The 18559-nt window shown below is 43.5% G+C and overlaps 1 pseudogene; it reads right to left on the reverse strand.

The window, feature by feature from the left end:
* Positions 1-7397: 7397 nt before the first annotated feature.
* On the reverse strand, positions 7398-8014 carry LOC102425767 (annotated as a pseudogene).
* Between the last annotated feature and the right edge of the window lie 10545 nt (positions 8015-18559).

The following is an 18559-nucleotide window of genomic DNA, read 5'->3' on the forward strand; positions in this document are numbered from 1 at the left end:
TGTGTTTGTTATGTTTGCAATAGTAAAGAATTTTCCGGAGTAGAGCTGTTTCTCAAAGCATGATCTTTAGAAACACATTAGGCAGACACCCCAAATTATGTTAATGACATCGATTTGAAAGGAATTGATAAAAGTATTCCCAAAAGATGCCACTAAAAAAAGGCCAATAGGCCTATGAGAGAGAAACCATGCCTTGGGAAAAATAATGTATTTTAAAAAATAGTTTATCTAGTATATATTTATTTTATCTTTAAATAAAAATAATGTATATTCATATTTTAAGATACCAAAATGTGTGTGTGTTTGTGTGTGTGTGTGTGTGAGAGAGAGAGAGAGAGAAAGAGAGAGAGAGAAGCACCAATCTCTTGCCCTTTTTTTTGTCTACCCTTTTCTAACCTCCAGATCTACTTCTCAAAGGGATTCATTTCAACTCTCATACCTGTTTATTTTGGTATTTAACATGCTAATACTGCTGCTGCTTGCCTTGTTAATTTCAACATTAGCGCCTAACTGCTTGTCTTAAGGTAAATAAACTTACTCTCTTAGGATTCTCCCTTCTCTTTCTTTCTGAAGATTTGTGTTTTTTTAGTTCCAAGAAATTTCTTATATTTCTCCTCTGATGCAGTCATGACTTTTCTATTTCTGAGGTCTCCATAGTGTCCACGTTAGTGAGATATTAGACCGCCTGAATTGAACCCTATGTTTCTTTTCTTGTTTGTTTTTCTTTCTCCTTTCCTATTTTCTCTTTGTTCTTTTGTATGTTTTCTTAGAGATTTCCTTGACTCTGTCTTCTGAATCTCTTATTGAATGTTTTATTTCAGATAGTTTTAATTGCCAAGACTATTCTTCTTATCTACTTGTTTCTTTTTTTCATGTCATTCTCTCCTTGTTTATTGAAGGCAAAATCTTCAATACCTCCTCTTAATTATGAAAATAGTATAGGCTTATTTATTTGTTCCTATTTGTTTGCCTGTTTGAATTTTATTTTGTGGTAGAAGCTTTCATGAAATGCCTGCTAATCCTTAAATGTCAGTTCATGTTCAAGTTTGGGGCACAAAGAGACCAACAGAAAGTTTGTGTCTAAGGAATGCATCCGTGGATACTATTGGGAGACTGAATGGTGAATGTCATGTTAATTGGAAGATCTAGTAAATGCCATGGATTTTCTGGGGGTTATTCAGTTTTCCAAGGAAAAAGAAGCATCCAGTACTTTTGCTTGGAAAGCATGTTTCATAGAGCCTTACAGGCTATGGCAAGGAATAATCTTAAGTATAATGAGCAGTTCCATGAGGGTTTTATGTAGTGGCATGATAGGGACTGACATGTATATATATATATACTAGAGACAGAGGCCCAGTGTACAAAAATTTGTGCACTTGGGGGGGTCCCTCAGTCTGGCCTGTGCCCTCTCGCAGTCTGGGACCCCTCGGGGGATGACCACCTGCTGGCTTAGGCCTGCTCCCTGGGGGATTGGGCCTAAGCTGGCAGTCAGATATCCCTCTGGCAGCCCAGGAGCCCTCGGGGGATGTCCACTTGCCAGTGGGGAGCAGGCCTAAGCTGCAATTGGACATCCTTAGCGCTGCTGGGGAGGCGGGAGAGGCTCCTACCACCACCACTGTACTGGCAGCCACCAGCCTGGCTTGTGGCTGAGCAGAGCTCCCCCTGTGGGAGCGCACTGATCACCAGGGGGCAGCTCCTGCATTGAGCGTCTGCCCACTGGTGGTCAGTGCATGTCATAGTGACCAGTCATTCCCAGTCATTCTGCTGTTAGAGTCAATTTGCATATTACCCTTTTATTATATAGGAGTGCCTGGCCAGTCTGGGTGAGGGGCTGATGGCTGTTTGCAGGCTGGCCACAACCCCCAGCCACCCAAGCTTCCAGTGGAGTCTGGCTGGAAGCAGGTATCTGGGATTTATTTATCTTCTATAATTGAAACTTTGTTGCCATGAGCGGAGGCCACAGCCGGCTCAGGGCAGGCAGGAAGCTTGGCTTCCTCCATCACCTGGGCAACCAAGCCTCCTGCTTGCTCCGGCCGCCATCTTGGTTGGGTTAATTTGCATATAGTTGCTCTGATTGGCTGGTGGGCGTGGCTTGGGGCATAGCAAAGGTACGGTCACCCCATGAGGGTGTGTTCAGACTGGGTGAGGGGCTGATGGCTGTTTGCAGGCTGGCCACAACCCCCAGTCACCCAAGCTCCCAGTGGAGGCTGGCTAGAAGCAGGTATCTGGGATTTATTTGTCTTCTATAATTGAAACTTTGTTGCCATGATCGGAGGCCACAGCTGGCTCAGGGCAGGCGGGAAGCTTGGCTTCCTCCATCGCCCGGGCAACCAAGCCTCCTGCTTGCTCCAGCTCCGTGGCTGCCAGCCGCTATCTTGGTTGGGTTAATTTGCATATAGTCATTCTGATTGGCTGGTGGGCATGGCTTAGGGCATAGCAAAGATATGGTCAATTAACATCTTTGTCTTTTATTAGTGTGTGTGTATATACATATTTCAGAGAGGAAGGGAGAGAGAGAGAGAGAGAGAGAGAGAGAGAGAGACATCAATGATTGGCTGCCTTCTGCATGCCCCCCACTGGGGATCGAGCCCACAACCCAGGCATGTGCCCTTGATTGGAATAAAATCTGGGACCCTTCAGTCCACAGGCCGACGCTCTATCCACTAAGCCAAACCAGCTAGGGCCTGATTTATATTTTAAAGTGGTCATATATCTGTGGCATATGGGGCAAAGGAGAAATCAGTTATAGTCGGAGCAGTCCAAATGACATTATGTGCTCCATTATTTACCATCATGGGCCAAATATTCATGAGCAATTCACTTTGTCAATTGCAAAAAGACTTAAAGCTTCCCAATAGAATAAATGATTAAAAACACAAAACAAAGCAATAACCTTTCCCCCACATACAAAAACCAAAACAACAACAAAAAATTTAAACAATTAAACCAGCAGATGATGAGTTACCACTTAGAATCTTTGGATCACTTAGAGTCCGCAGGGTGTTAATGATAAACTTCCTTTTGATATTTTATTTTGGAATAGCCTAACACAAAATTATCTACCTCTAAGCTAGAGAGGCTAACTAAAACATCCAGGGTATTTCATTTTGGCTGGAATCATATACGATAAGCTTTTTCACTCATTCAATTCATTCAACAAATAGGTTCTATAGAGATTACAATCTAGTTATCACACTAGTTAGTTCAACTTTATGGTTGGAAATTTTATATGTCTTTGGTTAATTAAAAAATTAAGGAAACACATTCACCTTTATCTAATAAAATTGGAAAATCCGTAGCTAAGTAGTGTATACAAACAAATGTTTCAAGACAAAGTTTTCATGAAGGAAAAATATGGTTAAAAATAATCTTAAGAGGGGGTAGCAAATAATGGTTAAGAAGATAGAGTGCCTGAGTTCAAAGCCTGACCTTCCACTTACTAGCTGAGTGTCCTTAGGGGTATGACTTAATGTCCCTGAGTCTCAGTTCTCACTTTTACAGAATAGGAACAATAATAATAGAACCTGCTTCACAGAATTGTAGTGAGTAGTTGGGTGAAATTATTATTTTGAGGATAAAATACTTGCAAACTCATTACTTTAGATGATATGGTTTGATAAGGTGTCTAGTTAGTGAGACCAGCCAGGTATTTCCAAAACAACAGGAAAGCAGAATAAGTCTTCATTAAATTAATCTGTAATGACAGTATTGGGAAAGCAGGAGAACTAAGATGTTCTCAGTTTAATAAGGAGCTCATGACAGGGAAAGTCCTGATGGGATTGAGTCTTGGATTTGGTCTTCAAACTATAAAACTTTAGAGTAGAAGTGAATGTAAAAACCATCCACTTAGCATCCTCCATATATCCTTTCCCATTCTCCACCTAGAGGGAAGTAAGATATGGAGGGACAGGAAGAGATTATAAGGTTGATGAATGAGAAGTTTATTGCTGTGGGCAATTCGTGCTCAATACTGCAGGGGACCTCTGGGAGGCCAGGTGGAGTTGCTTCAATTTGTTATATTTGAGAGGCCAGGAAGCTGAGATATTTTTCTGTCCATTTTTGTTCAGGGATACTTCTGTGGTTGGAGGTTTGCCTTTCAACAATTCCATCCTAATCCATGTGTGGGTCGATCAGACATGCTACTACATTAAGAGAAGGACCTCAGGCGAACCATAGGAGCTTTCAGTAAGAAGCTATTGGCATAATGGAAAAATGAGTGTATTGAGTATGTGGGTAGGGAACCAACAGCTACCATCATCATTGATGTGTGGCTGTACCTTGTGACATCAACAGCTTTGTACTTTAGTCTACTCTGTGCACTGTCAGAACATGCTCCTGGACCAGGGAAAGCACCCAGCAGAGTAGCAGGTGCTGGCAGAAGGAGTAGTCAGCATGTACAGGCATAGTGAGTGCTGAGGGGATATGGTCAGAGGCTGGCAGTAAGGTGCAATGTCATATCCTCTGCCTTTTTGTTCATCATCGCCCTGCATAACTCATCATACCCTTGGTTCTCTTGAAAATTAACAGATTTTCTCAACAAAATGCCATTGCTCATGCTGTGTCTTTTGCCTGGCATATCTTCTTTCCTAAGGCCCAGCCTATCATCCTGGTGAACTTCAATTCTTCAAGTCTCAGTTCAGCTGCCACTTCCTCTTGGATCTTTTCCCAGCCTCCTGTGGGCAAAGTTGCATTGGCCTCTAAGCCCACTTAATACCCTATCCATACTTCTGGTGTAGGGCTTATTGCACTGCTGTTGTTACACTCGTTTTCCTTGACTATCTCCCCAAAAGAACTGGGAGCCAATTGAAGGGAAGGACTTCTCTTATATCCTAAGAACATAGCATGAGGCCTGACACTGTGTAAAGAATCAAAGGCTGTGAATGAATAAACAAATGAATATCACGTACTCGAGCTCCGATCTTTCTCAAGGTCTCATAGCCAGCCAGTACCAAAGCTGGGAATAGAATGAATATCTTTTAACATCCAGTCTTAGAGGAAGTGACTTTTTTGTTAGGATCTAGAAGGTAAAAAAACAACAACACAAAGAAAACAAAACCGCTCACAAAGATGAGTGTCATGAATGCCATGTGGAAAGAATTCACTAAATGTCATTTGTTCACTTTGGTGTAGCAGACCCTGTAGTTGTCCTGCTGATCCAGAGGACTTGAGTTTTATAGAAATACAGGGTGGGGCAAAATACAGTTGTTCATACAGATAATCTACACTAATAAAAGAGAAACATGCAAATTGGTGTCACTCCGCTACACCCACCAGCCAATCAGATGAGTATGCAAATTAACCCAACAAAGATGGTGGTTAATTTGCATATGCAGGCACGGAGCAAAGACTGAAGACAACGTAGAAGGAAGCCAAGCGCTGCAGAAGGGAGCGAAGCTGCGGAGAAGCAAGTAGGGCAGCGGAGATGGGAGGGACGCAAGTGGGGCAGCGGAGGCGGGAGGTAAGCAAGCGGGGTGACAGAGGCAGGAACGAAGCCTGCCTCGGCGGGTTTCACTCCCTTCTCTGCTTTCGCTACGGCCGCAGGAAGCCCTATTCTTGCAGGAATCTTCCTGCAATGGGCCTCTAGTAATACAATAATTAATAAATAATAATACAAGAATAAACCTTGTCTTGCAAAATCACAACTGTAAACCTACGTTTGCCCCATCCGGTATTTAGTGTTGGAGCATCTAAGAGACTGTGCAGTGGCTATTTCTCTTTAGATGTCCAGGCAGGAAGAGCCTGGTTGAATGGAGCTGCATTAACAGAATAAGTTGTTTACTTTCTGTAACTTTCCCTTGTTCTTTGTTGTTCAGAGGCCCTTTCAATGCTTTCATGGGTGTGGCTGGCTCACCGTCTATGTTCCACATTTTCAGCACACAAATGCCTTTTCAAATAAGCTCCACAGAGCCTCAGAGTGACTGCGTTAATTTGCTTTCACCCAAATGCCTCCTTTGTTACCTCTGAGCATCAATAATGATCTCTATAGGTGCTCATTCAGGGTCCCTGAAGGAAGTCCAGAGTTGTTGAACCACCCCATTTCCTTCAACACGACTTCTCATTCTTTGCGGTCAGCCTCCAGGAAGCTGTGTTTTACTCTGGCCCAGAGTTTCATGTAAGACCTCACGGGCCTGGTTCAGAATTAAACAGTGATGTTTCTGCTTAGCAGCCCAAAGATTTGAGTGGAGGGCCGGGTAGGAGGTTGGGGATTTATCAGGACAGCCTGCTGGTGGGCCAGCACAGGGCTGCAAAGGGAACATTCAGCTTGACCACGTGGCTTAGGGGCAAGGTCTGACCCTCAGCTTTATTGCTTTAGATACCTGGTTGTCAGCTTCTGGAGGCAGATCCATCTCTCAGGAGAGCCTCACAGAACCTGAGTTTAAAGAGACTGACAGATAACATAGAATATGTATTTATGACTTTATATTGACTCATTTATCTCTTGTGTACATTAGATAATGCACGCCCTGGCCTCTTTATCAAATTCTAGAAAGCCAGATTCTAATCAGAAAAGAATGTGGTGAGTATGAAATCAAAGGAAGGGCAGTTTGCTGAATGATTCAAATGCTTTATGGCATCTTGCTGATAGCTCTGGTCCACTATCCAATGTGTAGTCAGGGTGACATTTGAAAAATGCAAATCTGAATATATCATCTCTTGGCCTAAAGCCTTCAGTGGTTTCATATCACTCTTGGAAGAAAAGGGGAAAAAATAACTTGTTCTATAAAGTCCAACATGATTTTACCTCATCTTCACACTAGCTTCTGGGCTTGCTTTTACTCTCCAAGGCCTCACTCCTGCACTTCTCTTCCTGCAGTGGATTTCCCATCCCTTAGCCTAGTTAATCCTTGATGTTGTTGTTACGTGCTACTGAGTCTGCTCTGACTCCTGGAGACTCCATGAGTGAGTGAGTGATGACCACAATGTTCTGTCCTCCACAGACCTGTAGACTCACACCTAGGGCTTCATTTATGGGTCAGTCCATCTCATATTGGGTCTTCTTTTTCTGCTGCCTTCTATTGTTCCCAGCATTATTGTCTTTTCCAAGAAACCCTGACTTTTCATGGTGTGCCCAAAGTAGGATAAGCTTCGGTTTTGTCATTTTTGCCTCCAGTGATGTCTCAGGTTTAATTTGTTCCAGGACCCACTTGCTCATTTAACACATAAAGATAAAGAGATAGTCAATGTAAGGAGATAAAATAGAACATCAGAAAAGGAATAAACAAGTGCTCTCTACCAGAAAATTCAAGAAATAAATGGGGAACTCAAGCCTGGGTGAGGAACGCTGAATGACATCAAGGAAGCACATCGTCTGGCCAGGAGAGAATAAAGGGTAAGTGGAAACAGTTAACTCCTACTATTCTTCTTTTTTTTTTTAATCACAAGTTACCAACAGCACTCTATATTTTCTTTTTAACAGACTGTTCTGCAGCGTCCTCGGCTCTTTCTGCCCAGATGCCAATGAGCTGGGCATTGGCATAGGCCATGCGAAGACTGGCAAACACCTTGAAGTTCTTCTCCTTCTCTGTGATGACTCTGGCTTTCTCTTTGAAGGCATTCCGTGTGGGCCTGACTGGTCCTGCTGGCTGGTTAGCCAACTTGAGTTCATCAGCAGAACTGTCTACCTTCATGGGGGCCAAGGGCTTCCCAGGAGGAAGAGTATGAGCTTGGAGTACCCTTAGCTGCTGCACCTGGGCCTGCAGAGACTCAATGGACTTGTTCTGCCTCCTCGGATCCATTGAGATCCCAACGGGTGGGCACCTTTCTGTGGATGCCTGCTCCCTTAACTCCTCCAAACTGAAGCCCCTGCCTGCTCCCACTTTGCTGTGGTACCGCTTCATGGGGCATCTCACGATGGGCCCGATGGGTCCTGAAGCAGGGTGATGCAGCTGCGCTTTGGCTCACCAGACCTTGTGTCTGGGGATCTTCTCTGCTGGCTGGTTAAACGTGGCAATGCGCGCTGCCAGTCCTTGCGGAAGTGGGGCTTTAGGATCATAACATTTCATCTGGGTACCATCTATTCTTTTTCTTTTCTTTTTTTTTTAATGTGTGTAATACATACTCTCAGATGACCCATAGTTTTATTTGTTTTGTAATAAACATGTATTAGTGCCTAGTATGAATGCTGGTGATAGGACAGAGCAGTGAGCAAAACAAAGCCCATGTTCCCAGGAGGCTCGCATGCTAGCCTCTATGAAGAGAGACAAGGACCAAAAGAAAATATGACATGATAACGTGCAGCATACATATTTATATGCACACACATATATGTATATATAATATCTGAAACTGATAAGTATGATGGAGAAAATATAAGAGGCATAAGGCATAGGGAAGTGGGGGAACGGAAGTTGCTGTTTCATATGCAGGGTTATCAGGGAGCATATCAGATAGGATAATGTTTGAGCAGAAACCTGAAGGAAGTGAAGAGAGAACTTTAAACTATCTGAAGGGAGCGCTAGCCAGTTTGGCTCAGTGGATAGACCCAGGGACGGAAGGGTCCTGGTTTTGATTCTCATCAAGGGCCCTGGTCAGGCTGTGCGGAAGCAACCAATCAATGTGTCTCTTACATAGATTTTTCTCTCTCTCTGTCTTACCCCCTTTCCTTCCACTCTCTCTAAAAATCAATGGAAAAATATACTCAGGTGAGGATTAACAAAAAAATAGTCTATATATACATATAAAACCCTAATATGCAAATAGACTGAACAGCGGAACAACCAAACAACTAGTCGCTATGACATGCACTGACCACCAGGGGCTGCATGAGGAACATGGCGGGCGTTGGCTGCGGCGGGATGGAGCAGGTGAGCAGGGGCGCCGGACCAAGGTGGGGTGCTGGTCGCTATCAGGCAAGCCTCTGGTGGTTACTGACAATTCTTTGCTCCCGCGTGCCCTGGTCCTGCCTGGCCCTCACATCTGCTGCTGGCGCCAGAGCTGCCACTTGCACCTGCTGCCAGTGCCCAGTGCTGGTCCTGATAGCTCGGTGCCATCAGCGGGTTCAAGCAGTGGCTGCTGGCCCTGATCGCCCCTGAGGGCTTCTCCACCTCCCCCTGCTCCTGAGGGGCGATCAGACAGCAGCCACCACTCACACCCACTGCTGACACTGGCCCCAATCACTCTGCGCCGTCAGTGGGTACAAGCGGGGCTGTTACTGTCAGCATGTGGGAACGGAGGGTGGCAGGAGTGGGGCTGCTGGCAGACAGGGGGCCAGGGGCTGCAGTAGGAGGGGCCGGGTGGGGGTGTGGAGGATGGGCCAAGATCCATCTCTGTGCCCACTACAACCTTGCAGCCCATAGTGCCTTTCAAGGTGCATGAATTCGTGCACGGGGCCCCTAGTAAATAAATAAATAAGTAAATAAATAAATAAATAAATAAATAAATAAATAAATAAATAAATAAAATATCTGAAGAGAGATGCTTCCAGATAGAAGGAGCAGCGAGTGCAAAGGCCCTGAGGTAGGGTTGTGCTTTATCTATTGCTTCGTAACATTTATCATGAGTATTGCTTATAACAATTATAGATATATATGCAGTATTATTTTATTAATTTCTTCCTTTATCATGAGACATCTAAGCTTCCTGAGAGCAGACTGTCCATTTTTTTTCAGCATTGTGTTCCCAGCTTCTATAGCATATGTCCTGATACAGAACAGACTACTTATATATATTTGTGGAAAGAAGAAAGGAAAGGACAGAGAAAGAGAGAGAGAGAGAGAGAAAGGGAAGAAGGGAGGAGAAAAGGGATTAGTAATCCCTCAAAAAAAATGAGCTAAGCTCTTTTTCTATGTACGCTCTTCTCCAGTTTGGACAAATACAGGCACCACCAGTATTAACCCTCCACACCTCTACCCACCTGCTTCTATTTCTTAATGGCCCATCTGTTGCCAGAAACAATGTGCTAATAATTTCATCTGGGTTAGAGTCAAGTCCTAGAGGCCTGGAAGAGCTCTTCTGAATCTTTGACGTGACTGCTCATATTTTGACTCCGATTTATTGTTTGTTGAATTTATAGTTTAACTCTCAGGAGGCCTTTACTTTTCCTTGTACTAAACTCTTAGGGGAACCTTACTTTTGCCCCATCCCTTCTTAACATACATCCTTCCTAATTTTCATTTGATTTCCACTGTCCATCAATCTAGGTCAATGCCACAGGCTAGTCTAGACAAATGCCTCTTTTCTGTAAGAGTTCAAATTCCCCAGGCTGTTGGGCAGGAGTTTGCTTCCTGTGTTTTTGGAGCTCTTCTAATTCTATGCCAAGTTTAGAATAGACACTATCTAATCTGAAATAAGCATTCTCAGGAGGATTGAGTTTTTAATCAAGACAGATGGCCCTGAGCACACAGTCTGGTCTGGGTTCAAGGATGAGTGAGAACATCCATGCACCTGCAGTGTAAGGTCGCCTTTGCCTGTATTTCCTCCTGATCTGGCACCGCAGTCATAAACAGGTTAAACTTCACATTGGGAATGTAAATGCATTGTGGGGATTTTGAACTTTTGCTGTGATTCAGATCTTTCAAGATCTCCCACACCTCCCACACGATGGGAGGGTTTCCTGGGCAAGCCCAGTCCCTCTCTTGTCAAGAGAATTTGGAGAACCTTGTGCTCTTTCAAAGCGGTGTTCTGGGAAAGACACTGGGTTTTCAAAGAAGAAAGCTTAATGGGCAGCTTAGGTGCCTAAGTTCAGAGCCAGCAAGATCCGAAAAAGTTATGTTCTTGCCCATTGTGGCTCAGTGGTTGAGCATCAACCTACGGACCAGGAGGTCATGATTTGATTCCCAGTCAGGGCACATGCCCTGGTTGCAGGCTCAATCCCCAGTGTGGGACATGCAGGAGGCAGCCGATCAATGATTGTCTCTCATCATTGATATTTCTGTCTCTCCCTCTCCCTTCCTCTCTGAAATTATATATATATTTTAGAGGCCCAGTGCACGAAATTCATGCACTTGGGGGGTCCCTCAGTCTGGCCTGTGCCCTCTCGCAGTCTGGGAGCCCTCAGGAGATGTCCTGAGGGAAGCGGTCCTAAGCCGGCAGTTGGACATACTTAGCACTGCTGCGGAGGCAGAAGAGGCTCCCACCACTGCCACTGCACGCACCAGCCATGAGCCCAGCTTCTGGCTGAGCAGCGTTCCCACTGTGGGAGTGCACTGACTACCAGGGGCAGCTCCTGCATTGAGTGTCTGCCCCCTGGTAGTCAGTGTGTGTCATAGCTACTGGTGGTTCCACCATTCGGTCTATTTGCATATTAGCCTTTTATTATATAGGATATATATATTTTAAGTTCTCAAGCTTATCAGCGAGGAGTCAGCACACTTTTTCTGGAAAGAGTCAGATAGTCAATATTTTAGGCTTTGAGGGCCCTATGGTCTCTGCAGCAACTAATTAACTCTGACAAAGAAGAATAAAAGCTCCAATAAACAATGTGTAAATGAATGGGCATACCTGTGTTCCAGTAAAACTTTATAATACAGGTGATGACTTGGATTTGGCCCATGGAAAAATTCTTTATTGCTGTTATAATGAAACTCTATATTTGATGGTAAACACCCATCAAAAACATCCTATATAATAAAATCCCAGCAACCAAACAGCAGAATGACCAGAACGACTGGTTGACCAGTCACTATGATGTGCACTGACCACCAGGGGGCAGACGCTTAATGCAAGAGCTGCCCCCTGGTGGTCAGTACACTCCCACAGTGGGAGTGCTGCTCGGCTGACCACAGTGAGAATAGCCGCTCAGAGGACAAGTCCATAGCCACTTGGCTGACCAGGATGAGCAGTGCTCCCACAGCGCGCCAATCATCGCAGGCCACGCTCCCCACCAGTGCACAAATCCCATGCACTAGTTCTCTAGTTGATTATACAGTTATTATTGTATATGTGTGTTTTTGAGAAGTTGATTATATAGTTATCATTGTACACTTTTTACAAGATAGAATCATTTCTCACACCAATTCTATCATCTAGTACAGTGGTCGGCAAACTGCGGCTCGGCAAACCACGGCTCGCGAGCCACATGCAGCTCTTTGGCCCCTTGAGTGTGGCTCTTCCACAAAATACCGGCTCTTCCACAAAATACCAACTTCTGCGCATGGGCCATGAAGTTTCAATCGCACTGTACGTGTGCACTCGCACGTGATATTTTGCGGAAGAGCCACACTCAAGGGGCCAAAGAGCCGCATGTGGCTCTTGAGCCGAGGTTTGCCGACCACGGATCTAGTATGTTTCATGAGAAATCTGTGATAGTAAATACGAATTACTCAAAGTGAGCAATGTACTAGTACTTTGCTACTCAAGGTATGATCCATGGGCCAGCAGCATCCATGCCATCTGGGATGTAGATAGAAATGTAGATTTTAGGATCTTCCTCTCATCTCCTGAAGCAGAACTTGCATGGTGACATGGCACCCAGATGCCTCATGTGTATTAAAATTTGAAAGCACTCCTTGGCACTCGGCACTGAATGCAGTGTCTCAGAAGAGGCACCTTCATGCTGCGAAACCTAAAAGATGGAGTACAGATTTCGAACTCCCTAAAACAACACTAGCAATTGGTTTAATTTTATTAAAGAGACTCCTATGGTGAATTTTTGCTAGAAGAATAACCATCCATTTACATATTGTTTTGCAAATACACTATTCCTTCAAGAGTCTGGCACCTATCCACTTTTACACCTTGGCTTTCCTGCTTTTCCTAGCCTGGGATGACCTACCACTAACTGACCTCTTCCACTAAGTCCCACAGATCCACTGAGGCTGGACTCAAGTCCTTTTTCCTTCTATATGTTTTTTTTTTCCTTTTCTGAATTGCTATTGTCCAGTCAACGCACACTTTGCTAAGCATAAGTTCTTGACTACAGTCTCTCTGAGAGTGGAGACCTATATCTTAATCATCCTTGAAGCCCTAGAGGGGGCTTATAGCATTTTTCTTTGAATATGGCAGGGGGCTTAACTATTCTATATCACAGGAGAATGAGCTTCACTCCCACTTGCCCACACTCTTTTTTAAAAAAAAAAAAAAAATATATATATATATATATATATATATATATATATATATATTTGATTTTTTACAGAGACGAAGGGAGAGGGATAGAGAGTTAGATACATCAGTCAGCTGCCTCCTGCACACCCCCCACTGGGGATGTGCCTGCAACCAAGGTACATGCCCTTTACCAGAATCGAACCTGGGACCCTTCAGTCTGCAGGTCGACACTCTATCCACTGAGCCAAACCAGTTAGGGCTTGCCCACACTCTTTCTCTGGAACAAAAGACATCTCACTATGACTTAAGTAGCCTACATCTTGATCCCATTCAAACCAGATAGAGACTAGTGGCAGTGGCACCTGACCCTAACCCATGGAGCTCTGGGGATAGCATTGCAGATTATGAACTCCTGCTGACACAAGATGACATAGATAGATAGCATATGATATAGGATCCATGAAGCTCATCTTCTCTAGCACCCGATCCAGCCTATCAGATGTCATAAGGTTGAGGGTAAAGTGAAGATCTGCCAGTGATACTCTGGTTTTTCCAGGTCAGGAGAAGCTGATTCCTATAGGAAGCTTTGCCTGTGTCCAGTTAGTAGATTTCTCTATAGTGAGCCTTTCCACAAATGAATAAAGCAGCCTTCATTATTCAGTCATCTATTGAGTGGTTCTTGATATCATAATCCCCAACTTAACACTGCACTGAGTGCTGTGAATATTGTAAGGACATATAGAAAAGTACACAGTGTGGTCCCTGACCTTTCAATTCAGTTGGGGCAGGATGTCAGAGCCTGCTTCCATTATTAAATAAAATGCACGCCAGTCAGCCAGAGTTGTCTGTGGTAAAGTGGCCAGTACTTAGTACCCATGCAATGGAGGTATGTTCAGTAAGTGCTGTGGTAGTTAAGAGAAGAGCCAGAGAGATTACTGTGGGCTAGAGAGTTAGGGAAGGTTCAACACAGGTGGTGGGCTTAGCGTAGGTCTTCAGCAAAAAACACTTTTTGAACAGACTTGCCTGGAAAGGCCTGTGCTCTGATCTGGGGTAAGATGAGCTCTCTAAAGGACCCACGCTTCCCAGCCCTCCTCATAGTGAGTGGCAGGGAAGATCTGCTGCTCTCTCTGGGAAGCTGCAATGCACCACTGGCTAGGAGTGGCTGGTCTGAGAGCCTTCCTTCCTCCTCCCCATCACCCAAGCACAAATCCGGGTGCCTGGCAGTGTGGCTGGAAAATCCCCCTTCTTCGTCAGAGCGCAGTTCATTTACTTGGTGCCAAGTTGTCTTCCCTCTGGGCTCCCAGGCGAGGCAGTGGAATAGACTGCACAGCAGCCTGGGCCTATCTGAAAGTGAAAGTGAATTCTTGCTGCAGGAAAAGAGCAAGGAACTGCATATGCTGTAACATCTGCTCCTGCTTGTTCTTTCTCTCTGCTGCAGACCTGCTCTTAGCTCTGGGAGAGGTAGCCGCTAAGGTAGATTCCCATCCTTAGGAGAAGACATGTATCAACTTTCATATAGAATGTTTCATATAGAATGTACTATAGCACTTAGCATGCATTTGACAGATATTAGGTCCTGATTTTAGGCAAACCCTGTTCAGATGCCGGGATATGGTACTGAAGAAGACACAGTTTCTTTCCTGCCTCCTTGGGATTTCCTACATATACAGGAAGCAGAGAAAATGAGCCAGGCAATTAAAATGCAGTGATAAGTGCTATCAGAGAGGTATGCACAAAATTATTCTTCATCACCCAGGAGTACCTACCGCACCCAGACTTGGGACTAGTGCAACAGGAAGGTCTTCCCAATACACTAAGGTCTAATCAGAGTTTTAAGAACAAGTAGGTGGAGTTTGATGGGAAAAGGGGAAGCAGTAGAGAAAGAATTCCAGACAAGGGAACTGCATAGACTAAAACTAGCTGATAAACCCTGGCTGGTGTGGCTCAGTTGGTTGGAGCACTGTCCTGTGCACCAGAGAGTCATGGGTTCCATTCCCTATCAGGACACCTACTCAGGTTATGGGTTTGATCCCCAGTTGGGATTGAATGGGAGGCAACAGATTGATGTTTTTTCTCTCTTACATCAATGTTTCTCTCTCTCTCTTTCTCCCTTCCTCTCGCTCTCAAATCAATAAAGCATAGCCTTGGGTGAGGATTAAAAAACAAACAAAAAAGCCAGGGGATGAGAGAGGCAATAAAGCTTTTAGGGGATTGCTTGTAGTTGGGTACAGCTGGTAAGGAGAATAGTTAGCAATAAAGTTAGAGGAGTAAACAGAGCACTTGTTTCTTGTATTTGTTTATAAAATGATCAGGCAAGTGCGGCCACAAGAGCAAACAGAGGAGAGGCTCAGGAACATGAAGTTTATTATACTCACAAGTCCTAGAGACAGGAGGTACGGCACACCATGCAAGGCCACATGGAGAAACACCAGTTGTTCAGGAGGAAGAAGAGAGGAGCTAGCCAAAAAGTTTGGGCCAGGCCTTCACTGGGGTTTCTATGGGAAGGGCAAGACAGGTCAGAAAAATAGCGTAGGACTGGCAAGTTTAAAATATTTTGGTGGGCTTTGGACTATAGGGATGGTCCTAGTTGTCTGAGATGAGTAAGGCAGTGGTATGTAAGCCAGACAGAAGAGGTGGGCTCTGGATTGATTAGTTTGCATACCCAAGGATGCTCCCGGCTGAGTCCTTGCTCTCTAAGAATTGGCTAGCCCTTCAGGAGCAGTCTCTTCCCCAGCCAAAAGATTTTGTAAGATGTCAAAAAATCATGATAGAAAGAGAATAAAGAGATGTATATATAGTGCACCTTGTTGTGGTATTAGTTTTGAATGTTATACTGCAAGCAATAATGATGAAATACTGAAGGATTTTAAAGAAGGCAGTGATCATATTATACATTTTAGAAAACTCATCTTGACGACAAGGTAGAAATTGGTTTGGCAAGGCCAGGGAAGAAAGTTGAGGCAAAAATTCCGTAAGAGATGATGGTAGCATCTCCTGTCAGTGGAGATGGAGAAAAGTGGACAGATTCAGGTGCTATTCAGGGGGTACATTGACCATAGTTAGTGATTGACTGAATAAGAAAGGGAGAGTCCATGATCATATTTCAGATTTCTATTGCAAATGACAGAAAACCCAACTCAAGCTGTCTTAAACAAAAAGGGATGTATTGGCTCAAGTAACTGAACAATCTTCAGGTGTAACCTCATTCAGTGCTCAAATGTCCTCAGGGATCTTCTTTCTTCTGTTTCCTTTGGGTTCATTCCATTCTTAGGCTCAGTGTGCCACCCCTCATAGCCTTAGGCTAACATTATCCCAGCACCCAGTCCCGCAAAATAGACTTCCACTTCTCTAGTGAGAAAAGCGACAGACCCCCACACTGCTGTTCTCTGTTAGATTCTATTCCTTCCTGGATCCGATCACTGTGGCTGGTGGGATAACAAGCCTGCCTTGGCCTGGACCAGGTCATGTGCACTCCCTAGAGACCACTCTCCTTAAATACTTGGACTGAGAGTTGGCCAAACTTGTTTCCTCTAAAGAGAATTTTCGGCATGGTTATCAGAATAAGAGTAAAAAGCTGCAGGTGTACTATATATAGAAACAATAGATATTCACCTCATGTCATGTCTGATATTTTGGTTTGGGCAACTGTTTGGGTCTTTTCCTTTCATCTACCAAGTTCCCTGACCAGAGGTGACTACTTTTTTTTCTTCTTCCAAAATTCTTTCTGTGCACTTACAAATGTACTCTTTTACTTATTCATTTTTCTTTCAGTACATAAGTGTTAAACACCTACCATCTGCAGCTCTGTGTTCACACTGGTGATGCTGCTGTAAATAAAAGAAGCAAAGTTCTTGTTTTCTTGGAGTTGGTACTCTAGTGAGAGAGGGAGGTAGACAGTCCATGGATAAACAGATGGATGGATAGAGTGGGCTAAGAAATAATTAAAAAATATAAAAATGAATGATAAATGCCACAAAGAGATTTACAGCTGATATTATAGAGACTGAGTATATATATCTTCTTATATAACAGGGTATATGATAAATATGTGAAATATATATATATATATATATACATATATATACATACATATATATATATATATATATATATATATATATATATATATATATATAAAATAATGATCATGAAATGGAGTCGCTTATGATAAGCCCCATGTCACCAAACATGACTTAACTTAATTACAGTTTTGGCTCTCCCAGACATGGAATCTTTAACCAGTTGATCAGGAATTGCCTGATGAGTACTAGTTAGGTAATCTGCCTGATAGCCCCTGCCAGTCCCTAAAGGAAAGTAACCTTGCAATAACCAACATGCTTTTTGGCCTAGTGTAGCTTCCTGTCCCTGCTCCCTTCTGCCCATAAAAGTCTTTATTTTGTACAGCTCCTCTGAGCTCCTTTTTATCTGCTAAATGGGATGCTGCCTTATTTGAATCAGTTTTTGTTCAAATAAACTCTTTAAAATTTTAATATGCCTCAGTTTATTTTTTCACAATATATGTACATATGCATGCAGTGTATACACATGCAAAATGGAATAATACATTCTTTTTCAGGTCACTCTCACCCTTAATAATCCTTAATGACCCTTATGTTGAACAAACAGTTGCATAAGAGTTCATGGTACTCATGTGGGATGAGGGTGCCCCTGGAGGTGTAAGCACAGAAATTTACTTTCAAAGTAGTCTTCGCTGTATTATATCATGAGCTTTGGTTTTATCCCTTATACTGAGAAAAGTGCTACGTTGTCTGCCTTCCCTATTAGCTTGAGGATAGATGGCTCAGATGGTCTCTCTTTAATCTGAGCTTTCTGGGTTGCATCCGTCTCTGTTCTTCCTGGCAATCAGTTTGGAGGAAGGGGATGGGAGGTTGTGGGATGTGTTCTTTTGACAGAATGCATTCTCTGATATATTTCTTCCATGGGGAGGTCTGTTCCTTTTAGTATGAAGAATCTCTTACTAAAATATATTACATTAAAAATATGAATATTTTCCATTGTAGACTGTGCGCATTTCCTGGTGACACAGTAATGGCAGCAGTGGATATAGTAATGCCCCTACCATGAAGTTTCTGGTAACATAAAGTCTACCATACAGTACGTACGCATTAAATTCATGAATGAATGATTGGTATCAGAAAGTAGGAGGGTGACCCTGCAAGTTAGCAAAGAGTGTGAAAATACTGAGTATTTGCAAGAATGGCAGGAAATCCAGAAGGAAAAGAGTATTCATTCATTCAGTCAGTCATTCACTCATTCATTCATTCATTCATTCAGCAAATATTTAATGAGCACTTACAATGGACTGGCACCTTCCTAGGCATTGGGCATAAATGGACTCTGAAGATGGAATTTACCTGCTTCATAGATTTGTCAGAGACCTCCCCAAAATAGGCTGTAATTTTCCTTAATCACTTGTTTTAAAACTGAATGTTAGGAATCTCTGTGTGGGAGGGGGAGGTGAGGATGGAAACAGCAACAAGAAAATCAGGATTATACTATGGTTAGAGTGCCAGCTATGATATATTTTAAATTATTTCAACTAGGTCACTCTAGA

Source organism: Myotis lucifugus, unplaced genomic scaffold (assembly GCF_000147115.1).
Source record: "Myotis lucifugus unplaced genomic scaffold, Myoluc2.0 scaffold_92, whole genome shotgun sequence".
NCBI classification, from domain to species: Eukaryota; Metazoa; Chordata; class Mammalia; order Chiroptera; family Vespertilionidae; genus Myotis; species Myotis lucifugus.